Source organism: Lycorma delicatula, chromosome 1, assembly GCF_047948215.1.
Source record: "Lycorma delicatula isolate Av1 chromosome 1, ASM4794821v1, whole genome shotgun sequence".
Lineage (NCBI taxonomy): Eukaryota > Metazoa > Arthropoda > Insecta > Hemiptera > Fulgoridae > Lycorma > Lycorma delicatula.
The window spans coordinates 138,853,570-138,868,813 of record NC_134455.1 but is presented as its reverse complement, the minus strand read 5'-3'; positions in this window follow the sequence as shown (position 1 = coordinate 138,868,813).

Genomic DNA, 15,244 nt, shown 5'->3' with positions numbered 1-15,244 from the left:
ATTAAAGCTTTTGTTGGGATTCTGTTCATAGTAAAATATTTTCAGAAAAGTACTACATACCATTTATTTAATTTTTTTTTAACCGATTAAGAATTATAAAAGTACTAGCTCTACCCGCCACGCTTCGCTGTGACACATTGTGGTTGCATGGATGAGAAATGAGAAACAAAACAAAGCATACGTTTCATAGAAGTTTAATTTTGCAATACTTGTGGATATACAATATTTTTTGTTTTTCCACTGTCTGCGTAGATATAAAGGCTATCTGGTTTGCCGACTCGGGAACACGCAACATACAGTTGCCCATGTGAGAAGCAATCCGCATCTAAATCTAAACCACGCAATTCTAAAGATTGACCTTGAGCTTTATTGATTGTGATCGCAAATGCCAATCGAATTGGGAATTGCAATCTTTTAAATTAAAATGGTGTATCGGTCGGGATTATGGGTATTCGAGGAATGAGGACATCTTCACCTTTGAAAGGCCCCGTTAAAATCGTTGCGTCCACTACGTTATTCATCAATTTCTTAACTGCAAGTCGCGTGCCGTTGCAGAGTTTTGGCTGATTAATATTCCGCAACAGGATAATTGTCATTTTTTGATCGAACCGTTGCTAGAATCAATCTAATGAATGTTTTCCCAGTTCCTCCTTCGCAACCAAGAAGAAAGTCCCCCCAACTCCGTCACTTATCATTTGCATTATGCGATCATAAATGCCTTTCTGTTCACGCGTTAATTTGGGAATGTTTGATTGGACATATGACTGAAGTCACCAATGTTGTAACTCTGTTCACAGCGTAAATCCACATCAAATGAAGCAATCACAGCGCGGGTGGGTGCTGGCATTCCTAATTGACTAAGAACTTTATTTGCAATAGCTAAGCACTTGTCTTCAATATTTATCAATGCTTCGTTGTAAATGCCTTCTGTAGATTCCATGGTCATATTGGTATTTTCTAGGCGTACTCTATGCAAAATATCCTCAGCCACATGCGATCGATATCTTTCCCATAACTGTGGGAGATGAAGGGAAGCAACCGGTCAATATAATGCGCGAATTTGGTTTGGATGTGCAGTGTTGCACGCGTCATTAATGCAAATATCCCACTGTTGGTCGTTTTCTAATAAATTCAGAGCTTGGTGAAAGGTGCAGTTCAATCACGACACGATCACACAAAAGTACCTCGATTAAAGTGAATATTTAATTCAGATTGTATACTAATCTGAATCAGATGCAAGTGGAGACTTATTGTTATTTTTGTTTGTTAATAAACAATGTAATTGGGAACAGGTATTGTTTCACATGTAACTGTGGTTGTCGTTAGATAGTATGGCGAGTGTTCCCCTCGCTTCCGGCAGATGGCGCGGTCAAAGGTACACAGCTTACTGTTAAAAAACTGTTTTCTCGCGATCGCGGGTATGTGACTGATGCGAAAAATAGATAAAAACAATATTTGATGCGGGTTATATATTGTGCTAAGATTTGAGCTCAATCGGTGCAGAACATTTTGAGTTTTTGAAGCCTACACAAACGAACTTAACATTTTTATATATAAAGATATATTTTTAAACGGGAAAGAAGGGAGAATTTTTTAAGATTATAATTACTTCTTTTTTTTATCAGAAAAAAATGGTCAATATCTCCACTCAGATTTTGGACTGAATTTAGAAAAAAAGATTCATTAAGCATAAACAATTTTTTAAATATACTGAGAAAATGTACATGCTCTAAAATTTATTTAATATATTTATCTAAACACTTTTTACTATTCACTAATAACACTAATTTTTTTAATGTGTTTCTTAGTGTGATGGTGTTATTATTACTATTTTTTTAGTTTCATTTTGATTTCAACATTTAAGATTCTTTTGGAAAATAAAATATTTTGTTTTTTGGAGTAAAAAAACTTTTATTACTATGGTTTGTATTAATAAAAAAAAGAAATGTTATTAATCTTTATTAATAATAATGTTCAGTTAAATAAATACGAGGGCAAGTCAATTATCCGCAATGCAGCTATAAATTTTATTGGAATACAAATAGGAAACTACATCATTTTTCAACATAGTCCCCTTGCATTTCAACGCACTTGGTCCATTGTTGCACAAGCTTCCTGATGCCCTCATTAAAGAATCTTTTCGGTTGAGCTGCGAGCCAGAAATGCACCGGGTTCTTTCACTGTTTCTTCCAAGGTAAATCGACGGCCCCTTAATGTCTCTTTGAGTGGACCAAACAAGTGGCATTGTCGTGCAGCAACACAATTCCTTTTGACAGCAGTCCTCGGTGTATGCTTCGATTGCAGGCTTCAGCTTGGCAGTAAGCATCTCACTGTAACGCCCACTGTTTATTGTCGTGCCCCTTTCCTCATAATGTTCCAGTATTTGTGAGTCCCAAAAAACCGTAAGCATCAGTTTTCCTGCGGATGGTTGGATCTCGAACTTTTTTTGTAGGGCGAATTTGGATGTTTTCATTCCATACTCTCCGGCTCGTAATGATGGATCCATGTTTCATTACCAGTGATGATCCTGTCGAAGAAGATGTCCTGTTCGTTACCATAGCAATCCAAATGTTTTTGGCAGATGTCCAAGCGCGATTGTTTATGCAACTGTGTGAGTTGTTTTGGGACACATCTTGCACAGACTTTATGAAACCCAAGTCTCTTGTGGATGATTTCGTAGGCAGAACCGTGACTAATTTGCAGACGATGTGCTACTTCATCAACAGTTACTCGTCTGCCTAAGAAAACTATGTCATGTGCACGTTCAATGTTTTCCTCATTTATGGTGGTAAACCGTCATCCAGCTCCTTCATCGTGCATATCACTTATGCAACCATTTTTGATTTTTTCAATTCGTTTGTAGACACTCCATTGCGGCAACACACTGTTCCCATACTGTACCAAAAGTCTTTGATGAATCTCATCCCCTGATATGTCTTCCAACCACAAAAAACGGATCACTGAACATTGCTCTTCTTTGGTCCAAACAGAAAGCAGAGCAACCATGGTTAACGGCAGCGCAACGATAATGGAACTAACCTAGTAGCATCTTACCTGCACAGACATAACAACAATTAAACCATGCATGCGTCATCTACGCAACATGACAGTACTACCCACATAAACAAAAATATAACTAAATTGCAGATAGTAATTGACTTACCCTCATAATTATCAAGTCAAAATATTTATAAGTCTTGTTTTATTGTTAGTGTAAATAATAACTTAAGAAACTCACATAATATCAAAGCAATAGTGGACCGTCCAAACATTATTTGCTAAATTTAAATGTGATTCTGAATTATAAAATTATTGTATTGGAAATAAATCAGTAATTAGTGATAAAACCAAATTTTTTAAAATTTGTAATTTCTTGCAAAACAAACTCGATTTTCTTATGAATATATTGTATGGGGCTGACCCACCATGGAGTTCAACATCGTAGTTATCCAAGGAGAAAAAATAAGAATCTTAAGATCTGCAATATATTATCCTTTTATCAGGAACCAGAAATAAATTGGAAAAATACTGAATGTTATGGATTAATTAACAAGAGAGAAATTCAATTTAACATAAACAGGAAATGAAATGTGAGAAAAAGGAGAATTAACAAGTAATTAAATATTAAGGTTGAAATACAATTCACTAGAAGATGAAGGCTTATGCAATGTAAGTAGTAAAATTGTGCAGGATTAGTGAAGTCAATTATAGGTGAAAAACAGACTGCCAAACAATCAAGAAGAGTTTTAATGTAAAAATTTGTCAAATGCAGATCTAAAAATTAAAGAGATTACTTTTTTATAATATCTGTGGGTAATGCATTGCTTTGTGGTAACTAAACATGGAGAACCAGAAAAACAAAAAAGAAAGGTATCTGAAAAGTGGCGTTACAGAAGGGTATTGAGAAATTATAAAAATTTGAAAGAAAGAGGTTATAAGATAAATAAAAAAAGAAGTTTGACATAAAATTGTAGTTGGTCAGCCTTATATTAAGATGTCAATTTTTTGTTGAGTGGGTTGATATGTATCAAACAGGACTGAAAATATAAGATGATGGAATCATCTGGAAGGTTAAAAGATTAGTCCATAACAGAAAGAAATGAGAAGTAACATCAACCCGATCAAACAAAACTAGAAATAAGTAACTAGTGCCCCCTGCCATCCTTTCTAGAGACGAAATGATATTAACAGTAGGGGAGTACATTTCCGTCCTGAAATGCAATTTAGTACATATACAGACTAAAAATTTGTTGTGTGATGTCAAAATAATAGTTATTTTATTTTCAACTGGTTTCTTCTTTAAGCAAGTATTAAACGTATGTACTGGTCTGTGTTCAAGAAATCTGGTCTTGTAAAATGATATATTTCTAATTCAGGAACACACCTAGAACAACATAAAATAAGTTAAATACTAGCATCTAATTAAAGAGGAAATGTTAAGGATCCTACAAGAATTGTTTTAGGTGAGCAGAAGTTCGGTTCTGAAATTATTATGTTAGGGCTAACTTCTAAGCAACAGTCTGGATGGTTAAACATTTAAACAAACCAGACATCAATAAAATATCTTCAGTGACATAATACAGCAGTTTATTATTTTTTTTATTATCTCAAGACAGGCACCATTAACAGTTGTACCATCTGTGTAATGACTGTTGACAGTGCTACATAATAGTTCTGTAAAAAATTGTAGAAGATTCAAGGTCCTCAAAATAATGAAGATTAATTTATTAACAACTGAATCATTCTGGTAGTTTCATTTATGCTCAAATAGTAATTGGACAGTTTTGCTTTACAATAACAAATTTTTACAGTGTCTCATTTGAAGTGCCAATTGCATTAAGACTTAGCCTGCTATTTTCATCATAAATACAAAATCATCTAACTTTAACACTGTTTCATGTTAATTAAATGTAGCAATATGCAATCATGATTGAGAATGATTAGCATTTTATCTAATTCTTTTTCAGTGCATCCAAAAACATAAACGGAGGTAAGAAGCTGTATTGTTAGAGCAAATAGGATATGTCTGTATATTTTCAGGAGTTTTTGTCAACTAAAAATGTACATTGCTGTAATCTTTGAAATGGGATTTTGGCCTTCGCCACTATTCGCAAATAATAGAATTCCAAATACTGCGTACTCTAATAAATTCTTAAAATGGTTTTCCACAATCGTAATTGTGGAAAACCATTGGTGCAATTTTACCTGAACCTTTATAAAGAATATTGTTTCAATCACGCATATGTACATTAAACTACTTAGCTCATCTGGTTCAAGCCTTCTACAGCTGTATGTATAAATATATCTGGATTAATATACAACTGGATCCATAATTTTCAAATTTTTCTGATTGTCATTAAATACACACAAAAATATAACTTATAACATCCTTGTTTCCCAGTTTCTCAAAAAAAGCTATAGTTCTGAATTTATATTTAAATCTGCAGTTTTTGTATTTCATCTGCATTATTGTCTTCCTTAATGCACTCACTCTTGATGCTAATTGATAAAACTCAGTTAAGTGTATATCAAAATTGATATATATATATATATATATCTTTGTGAAATAAATAAAACAAAGTTGAAAATATGCTGGTCTCGATGTATTATGTTATTTCTAATATATTAAGTTGAGTCTGATGGAAAAATTTGCTTATAAGCTTACCTTTCTTGACATGTTCCCTTTCTGTCCCAGAGTGGGCAGAAAACCTTATATGGGTGCAGAAGATGATTTTAGGACCTGGTCCTATGTGGCATTCTACTACAACAACTAGTTACAGTCGAGTGCAGGTTGACTGGGTTGTTGTAGGATGATACATGCTAGATAGCTCAGTCAATGATATTGGATAAGGAAAGGAATGGGGATAATGGAAGTGATTTTCAGGGGTGATCTTGTAGTGTCTGTTTCAAAAGCTGCTAGTTCTGAAGAAGATGTAACTGGTCGAGAAAACAGACTTCTTCATTTTTCTTCTTCTTCTTTAAGAGGAAAAAAATGAGTTATTAAAAGTAATGGCACAAGCAGTTTTTTTGGAATCTAATGCCAGTATGTATTCAAACAAGCATTAATTAATAATTCAATATATCAATATAATTAATTAATTCAAATATCTAAGTGCGACACATTTCACTAATAACCTTGTTTAACAGGCTGCTGGCAAGATGTGTTTATTATGCAGACTGTTATGGGGTGCCTGTGCACTGTGTAACTGATAGTTCTGAAAAAATTCTACCCCGAGGATATTAAAAGTGTTGGTGATCCTAATGAACAGTTGCCTTCAAGTGAGAGGCCGCCAATTGGGTAAAGGTTGGGCTGGAATAGTCATAACCCACTGTGGTACCTGAAACAGTCGGAAACAGAACAAGAAAAATAACATAGAGGGGGAGACAGAGGGCTTTGCACCTTTCTCCTCCATGGAGTGGCCTATGAATTTTCTCTGGCTGAGTTTTTGACCACTGTAACAAAATTAAAACAGAAAATAAAATAGCATTTCATAATTAATTCAGATTTGCAATGTAACAAGCAAGCAGTGGCAGCTCATTAGGAACTGCAGCAACTGTTCCACACTAACTGTGGAACTGCAGCACTCCCTATTTCCACTTGATATTATCATCCCAACCCCGTAGGGGAAGACACCCGCCTTGTGACACTTCCAGTTGTCCCCTCTTGCTCCTAGCCCTGATGGGCTTTAACGGGAGTCGTCTTTCGTTCTCTAACTTTTTACATCTCATAGTAATAAACCAGGCCTTGTTGGGTTGCCACCAATATAAATACCTCAGTAGACATTTGCATCAGTGATTTTTAAATTCAGCTTTTGCCTTTGCTGCAGGCCTCATCCAGACATCTTGAATGTCCTACATCGTATCTCTGAACTAGCTAACCGAGTATGGAGAAACACTAACCCTGCGCCCAGTTCTACATTTACAGAGCCAATTTCATAAATATCTCATAATAATTGAGGCAATAGAATAATAATAACATACCACTAAAAATGTTATTCACAACAACAAAATTTAGTCCTAGTTCCCTTAGTGAACTCAACATTTGTTCATACCCCTGACTTAGTTTCATTTGTGGACTCTGGTCTGGTCTACCAGGGAGAGGCGGACAAACCTCCTACTCCCACTCAGCTGCATCACAAAGTCTCGTGTGACATTTACTTTCACTACTACCATCGTCGAGATATCGCTACACCTCACAGCTGCATGGGATCCATGCCCTTGGCAGAGCAGTCACCATCCCGCTGACAGTGATGTTTGCTAAATCAAAAACTGCCCTCGTCAAAACAACGCTGCACTTCATAGCTGCATAGTAACCCATACCCTTTTGTGGGTATGGATTACCATGGCTGTCTTTGGTGAGATAAATTTAATTGTTAGTAGTCATATATGTTTTAGTAGTTTATGGAGTGCGCGTATCCATTTTAGTGATATATGACAAGTGGGCGGTGGGAACAAGTGAGTAGAGTGTGGCACCGCTCACGCTTTTAGGTTAGCTCTAGGAGCTAATTAGGGCACTAACTATTCAGATATTCGATCTTATGCTTTAGGACTACCGAATGGGGTGGTGGTGGGAAAAATTCTAAGTAAACCAACCAACTAACCAGCCCATACCCTCGGCAGTTCAGTCGTCGTTCAGCCGACAGCTAACATTTAGTAACAATTACCATTAATTACTAATTGACCGTGGCTCGATGCCAACACGGCTACCTCCGGCTAAGCAACTGCCCAGGTGGTCTCTAGCCACCCGGGATCTATTATACCCCAGCCGTTCTACTCAGGGCGAGGAAACGGAGGAAGCTAGCCACAATAGTCCATTCTCTGCGAATCTTCCAGTTGACTCGCAGATCAAAGTAAGAATTTATTCTCTCGAGCTCCCTAACAACTCTGATATGTTCAGCCTCGTACTGGGGACAAACATACAGTACGTGGACCACAGTGTCATCGACCCTACAGTCCGGACACAGTCGCAGCTAGACGGCCTTTAAAAACATCGAAGTGGTTTTCTCCGCGCTGAAAACCATCTTATGCTAAAGACTTCACAACCTTAGTATCTTGCATGCCTGTGTCGCCCTGAGTTCTATCTCAGCACGCGAGTTACCCTCGTCGGCATAAGCCACGATGCGGCAGCCACTGGGCATCCGCAATCGCATGAAAGAGTCGAACTCAACGAATGGATCTAGAACACTGCCCTGTGGACAACCTTTTGACAGGATCTTTTCTACTTCCGAACCGCCGTCACGAAAGACGACGATTCTGTCGCTGAAATAGCCCGGAAGAGTCTCAATCTCATTTTGCGTACAACCACGCTGCTGCAATTGGAACAAGGCAGAGAGCCATCACAAGTTATTGAAGGCCCTGGATATGTCCAAAAAGACGCCGAGTACATATTTGCACTCGCTGGAAGAAGCCAGATTCATTACCTTAAGAATTGCGTCCTCTGTGCCCTTGCCGGCGCAAAAACCATACTGGTCGTCCATAACCATACGATTTAAAGTCAGTCTGATATTGATGCGGAGGTACAAGACCTTCTCGAAAACCTTACCTACTACGGGCAACAGCGTCAGAGGTCGATAAGAACTAACAGTGGGGTTCATGTCGCTACCTTTGAAGAGTAGTTTCAACTTACTACGTTTCCAACAAGCTGAGAAACGCCCAGCAAAAATCATCCTATTAAAACTCCTAGTCAGGGGACCAAGAATCACTGCCAACTTGCGAACAAGGAGTTCCACTGTGATACAATTACATCCGGGAGCTTTATTCCTAGCCAGGCTACAAATTACTTGGCGGACCTCTGCCAGAGAAATCTCAGAAGATAAATTCTCAGAGCGAAAACCTACAACTTCCCTTCGAGCACGTTGATGATAAGAGGTTTCACCAACCTCAATATCACCTGGAAGAACATCGTTCATCAGAAGAATGAGAACACGATCTTTGTCTATTACAACTCTATCCTGGGTCGAAACAGGAGATTGTCTTTTTTCTTCTTATGACCAAGAACTCTATAGACGACACCCCATGGGTCTTTATTTCCCTGCTCTAGTACAAATGAGCACCAGGAATTACGCTTCGAAGACCTAACCTTATGAAAATAATCGGCCTTTGCCGACAATAGTCCGATCAAGATCACCCTCACGCTGTGCAGCTCTCCTGAGCCGGCTCACAGTCCTTTTCATAGCAGTCAAGTCCCGAGTTCACCATCCTGTGCTTTGTCACGATCGGTGACTGTAGGAATCGACTAATCAGCGGCTTCAATTCCCGCAGAAAAAAATTCTCTGCCAGGTCATCTAATGGGAGTTAGTCCAGATTTCAAGCAAAATTCCGAAGCCTGGCCGCAAGAATATTGGCTTGCTTGGCATTTCTCCCGCCACCACTCCATTCGGTCACTCTAAAGCTCAAGACCGAATTTTTATGCCACAAGCGGCCGCTGAGCCTCGAACAGTTTAGCGACCAGTATCTTAACATAGCTCCTAGAGCTTACCTAACAGCGTAAGCGGACTAAGCGAGGTGCCATACACCACCGGCCGAACGTGCTCACTACGTGTCCCAACTGCTCATTAGTCATATATTTGCTAAAATGGGTAGGCGCACCCCGTCAACTACTAAAAATATATATGATATCCATAATCAAATTTATTTCGTGTTGGCAGCAATTCGCTACTACGCCTAGGTCGCTGAATGCCAGAAGGTCCACCATTTTATAGCGCTTGTAGCCATAATAACTAGCTGGTGGTCAGCCATATTAAGATTAGCTTCCCAGGGCGATGCGGTAAGCAAACTACGGATACCGGTTGAATAATGCAAACGCATCTAGGAACTTCCTCACGGTCCGACAATGTGGCTCTCGCCACATTGACTTACCGCTTGTGAGTGGCAAATTTCCCCTTGACCTCTAAGTTTGAGGGTGGCCCGGTCTCTGGCTCCCCCAAGAGCAAGGGAGTCAAACACCAGGTGTTCATTTGACTGGACTCCCCGCAGACGCACAGCTCATCAGCTGCCAGGCGGAACCGAAACAGATATTGGTTCAAGTTAGCGTGGTTGGTGAGCACCGGGCACCCGTTGCTCTTAAAAACGAGATCGAGGCATACCATCCCCCCAAATTCTGTATAAACTTATACAAGAATCTTCCCTTAGACGTGGTGTTCCATTCCAGTTACTATGCTTCTATCGCGAGGCTCTACAGCCTCTTCCGCAGGCGAGAGATGGGCAACTGAAAGAAATTTACATCTGGTGCATTGTGATCACCGTTCCGCTCCGGTACTGGCCCGGCTCGAAACTGCATCCCAAATATCTCGGCCTCCCAGCCTCTTCGTAATCTCCACATGGCTGCCCGAACCTTTACCACTAAATCGATTGAACCTTTCCCAATATGGTGGTAGCCTCGTAGGAGGTTGTTTTAAAAACACCAGTGCATACAATTAAGGCTCTGCGCTAGGGGCATTCCTTAAATTTTAAAGAAGTGCTCTATTCATATCTAACATGTGCCAAAACGGGCGCCGCGTAAGAGGTCATGCTTTCGATGACACCTCGGTACACCATATGCATTTGACAGCCCGACAACCCATAGTCCTTCGGAGTAATTTTCTTAAGTTTCTGCAACACTGAGACGGCATCCGCCGCTACTTGCCTAATGTGGTTGCTAAACAGCAACTTTTCATCAACCAAAACACCTAAGTACTTATGAACTTTAACTCGGGTGATTGCATAGCCTTTATATGTTATATGGGGGTTTCAACTGTACGGTAATTTGTCTGAATCCTTGAGAAGCATAAATTTCGTCTAGGGCACAGAAATTTTTAAAAGTTGCATGTCCAGCCAGCCTTTGTGGTCGTAAATTACCACGAACTGCAAGGAGACAGTAATCGGTGAAAGCCTAAGCCGTGGTCCCATCTGGAAATGTTAATTCAGAAAACCGTCGAAAACCAGGTTCCTTAGCAGGTGACCGAGAACGGAACCATGCGAGCTTCTCCTGGTAACGGATTTTTTCACAACTAGGTGCGCATCCTTAAATAGAGCCGTACGGTTAGACAAATAGTCATGTACTACCGCCTGTAGGGCTACGGGAACATTGCGGTGTTCCAACTTATAGAGGACAGAACCCCATCACAAGAAAGGAAATGCTGCGTCCATGTCTATAAAAATTGTCAAAACATATTTACAGTCGGCGCTTTCCACCTCGGCCAGATCATTTAAGATGCAATCCTCGGTGTCAACCCCTTTCATGAAGCCATACTGGCCTCGATTTAGAAAACAGTTCACCTCAATGTTTTCACAGAACCGTTCCACAACCAGCCTTTCAAGCAACTCGCCGATTACCGACAAGTTACTGATGGGCCGATAACTGCCAACCTCACTAGGATCCTTTCCTGGTTTTAAGAACACCCTAACCAAAACCACTTTTCACAAAGTCGGGAAGCAGTCCCAGCTTAGGCATTCCGAGAACAATCTGCGAAGCGGATGTGCATTAAGTTGACCGAACCTAATCAAGAGAGTTAAATAAATCTCAACAGCTCTTAAGTAACAACCGCACTTCTTACTAGTAACCGAGTGCCTATGATTTTTGCTATTAACCTATTACATTTAACGCAAGATGGAGCCTCCTTTTTTTGCGGACAGTTGTCACGCTTGTGACCCTCCTCACTACAATGCGCGCAGACCGACGCATACTTACAGAATTTGGCGCTGTGGTCGAAACGACAACACTTGAAGTACCGCTACACGTCAAGGTATTCCTTGACGTCACAGGATGCAAAATCCACGAAGATTCGTCCGTCAGACACAAATTTCTGGTGGAGACCAGCACCAAACTCAAAAAATCCTGTGATAACATGGGGCATCACATTGCAAGTTTTGAAGACTAGCCTACACTGATCTTTGAACGAGGCCTCGTCTAAGTCGGTGTTCTGCTCTCCAATGAAAAACAGAACGTCCTCGTCAGAAAGGCTCCGATCAATGTCATTCACTATGACTCGAGGCCTACGCTTTCGCTTGGAGTCTACTTTACCCTCAAGCTTTTGGACGGCAGGAGACTTCGTGATGACGCGGACCGTCTCCTTATTATCAGCGACAACAACTAGCCCCTTGCTGGTCTCCTTTATGTTCCTAATCTTCAGCTGCATCCGGTGTTCACGAAGGGCAACCTGGAACTCCCGCTTTAAGTCGTTGATCGTGGTCTTCGAGCTGTCTGTCTTATTCACAAAAATCATCTCCGGCTTCTTAGCCATCTGTCTGGACTCCCGCTTTGACTTGACGTCAGCGTAGCGCCTGGGCTGCGCTGGGTCTGAACTACTTTTGGAAGAGCCTTAGCCTCCTTGGACTGGGAGGCTAGGGTCTCAAAGCCTTCTGCCAGGGTATTGTGGACAAGGCTTCTTTCCAACCTGACGAGGAAAAATCGTCTTCCTCGCGCCTGAGCTGACGCTGCCGGGAAGGATCAGGAAGTCTACCAAGTAGTCCAGGTCGTCATGGACTACTTTAACCAGCGGGGCTGAACTGTCAAGTCTGCCCTTCGCTTTCTTGAACGCCTCAACTACCGGAATCGGATTAGCCTGGGTGGGCGTCTCTACCCGCATTTCTGAAACCTCGTCCTCAGAGAAAGTCGAAAGCACTGGCTCCAGCTTCCTCTTCCGCCTGGGCTTGCTAACTACCTCACTGTATCCTTCCATGGCCGGAGATTCCCTGACTTGCTGGGACATCACGAATCCTTGCTGTCTACTTACTACGATTAAGTTGGGCGAACCCACTTATCTGACGACTGCCCGCAGAGATTACGGGCAGCTGGAGACCTGAGATATTCTCCTGTCACTCTTTATACCTCTTAGCCGCTTCTGGATCGGTTATAAAAAATCACAGATTACGGCCCTCATTCTGAAAAGAACGCAAATAGGACTAGGCAGTGATCCCTTACTTGTCCTAGAGGCTGACGTCCAGAAGTCGTTGCCACCCAATTGCCGCGATAAGGCGGGTACACGTTAAACAAATCTGTGCCTTATACTCCGCAAGATAAAAACCAATGACAAGTCTACAAACAGTAGTGCTACACAGCAGCCGCAGTATGCAGTCAGTTAACCTGGTACTGTCAGAAGGACTCGACTGATAGTCAAGTCACCGAACAGCAAACCAAGAATCCCCAGAACTTTGGTATCGCACACAGGAAAAGACTTGTATGCGCACACAGTTCTATACAAAAACTTTGTATGGAACTGTGCGATTCACAGTTTTAGCGGCGTGGTGTTTGGCTGTTGTGCGCATGCGCACATAGGAAGCTGCACGCGAGGGAGGGAGAGCACTGTCTCTCCCGCAGTGATGACCTTCGCATGCTGGTAGAAGGTAGTTTTTTTTTTACACCGCGCATGTACGGAACATTCCTTGTTTGTTCCCTTTTCTAGTTTAGTCGGTGGAAGGAATATGAAAGCGGTTTAGTTGTTTTTTCAGTAGTCATCAGAAGATGACGGAAACAAGGGTTTTTTGATAGCCAAATCTGTCCAAAAACACTCTGGAAGGGCAAAAGAGAAGGTAATTAGTAAAAACTAATTATGTATTTGTTTCTGTGTACATAGAAATTTAGATTAAGCACCATTGGACTATAGTATTTTTAAGTGGACATTGTGCGGTATTTAAGCACATTGTGCTTAAAAACCGTGTACCATATTCTTGAATGTAATAAAGTGTAGAATCAGATTATTATTCTGCTTTCAGCTATTCTATTTGATTCATTTTTCGGTTCTTTATTTTACAGAAAACTTCTACCATGATGTTGAAAAGGTTCAGAAAAAAATTTTCTGGAGCAGTACACCCCACTAATTGTAGCTATGAGCCGCTGCTGCAAGCAAGTATACTACATTATTTCACGGAGATTCATCCAGGACAGCATGCGGTAGGGCCCCAGCCATAGCGCCGCTGCAGGCAAACCCAAAAAATACCGCCCCAAGCTTCAAAAAACTTTTAAATTTAAAAAAAAAGTTATTAAAAAACCATGTTATCAGAAAAATGACATATAATTGAATTAAGACAATAATACTAATATAGATTACCAAAAATTGTTTTATTGAAAAACGAAATTTAATTTTTACAGCTGACGACATCGAACATACAAACTAAATCTAGAACCTACTATTCTCAGAGGTTATTTAAATATACTCTTAAAACAAGACAAAAAAGTACAATAATATTATTATTGTACTAATAAACAGTAAATAATATTATTTTCTGGATTCAAGTAATGGAAATATATTTTTGTGGGTTGTGTTTAACTTTTTTGCGTTCTCGTTCAGGTGGTTTTGCCGCCATAGGCAGTCACCTACCTTGCCTACCGCCTAGGGCCGGCCCTGCATGCAAGCCTTTCCTGTTGCCATGGGGCTGTGGATTTTCCCGACAAAGGTCTCGGATGTGTTGGAATTCTGACTAAGCCACCATCCTAAAGAACTTCGTCACTTGTTCTGTTCCTAACTCTCAAGGTAAGGTTGAGTTGACATTTTGCGTGAAGACGGTTTTTGTACCTGGAAAGAACGAACATAGGACTATCGAGAAAAGTAGCTTTATAGGCGCGGCGGCTCAACCAGCCCAGCCAGTGCCACTGCTAATGTGAGTGCGACGTGACTGGTTATACCTGACCCTGATTACTAGGCCAAAAAAATGAGAAACAAAGTTCGGTCACCTACTCGAAGGGTTTGTTGGGTAATGCTAAGAACCGTGCAAAATACTTTTTCACCCGCACGAATCACACAATTACTGCACCGGTAATCAGCTATAACTACCATATTTAAGATGCAGGCCGACTATTTTGAAACCTCTGTAATTTAGATCACTCAAAGTTTCGATTCATGTGGTGACCAAATTGTTGCTCTGAAGAAATTACAATACAAATGATAGTTTTTAAAAAATTATGAAAACTATTTCGTTTTATTATTTATATTTAGTTTATGTATAGTTTATTTATATATATTTATTTTATTTTATTATACATTATATATATATATATTTAGTTTTAGTATTTATTTTGGTTTAGTTTTATAAAACTGAACAGGCTTTAATTTTAATAGTTATTTATTTGTATTATTTTGACAAACATGAGAATAATTAACACAGTGATGGTCCAAGGGGGGGAGCCCTCTGATTATAAGGGAAGGACTAGCGAAATGAGCCCTGATCGGCTTTTTAATTAATAAAAGTGTTTAAAATGAAAATGCACAGAGAGTAAATAAATAATTTATTACTATTCACATTTGTTCTGAATACGTTAATATATGAT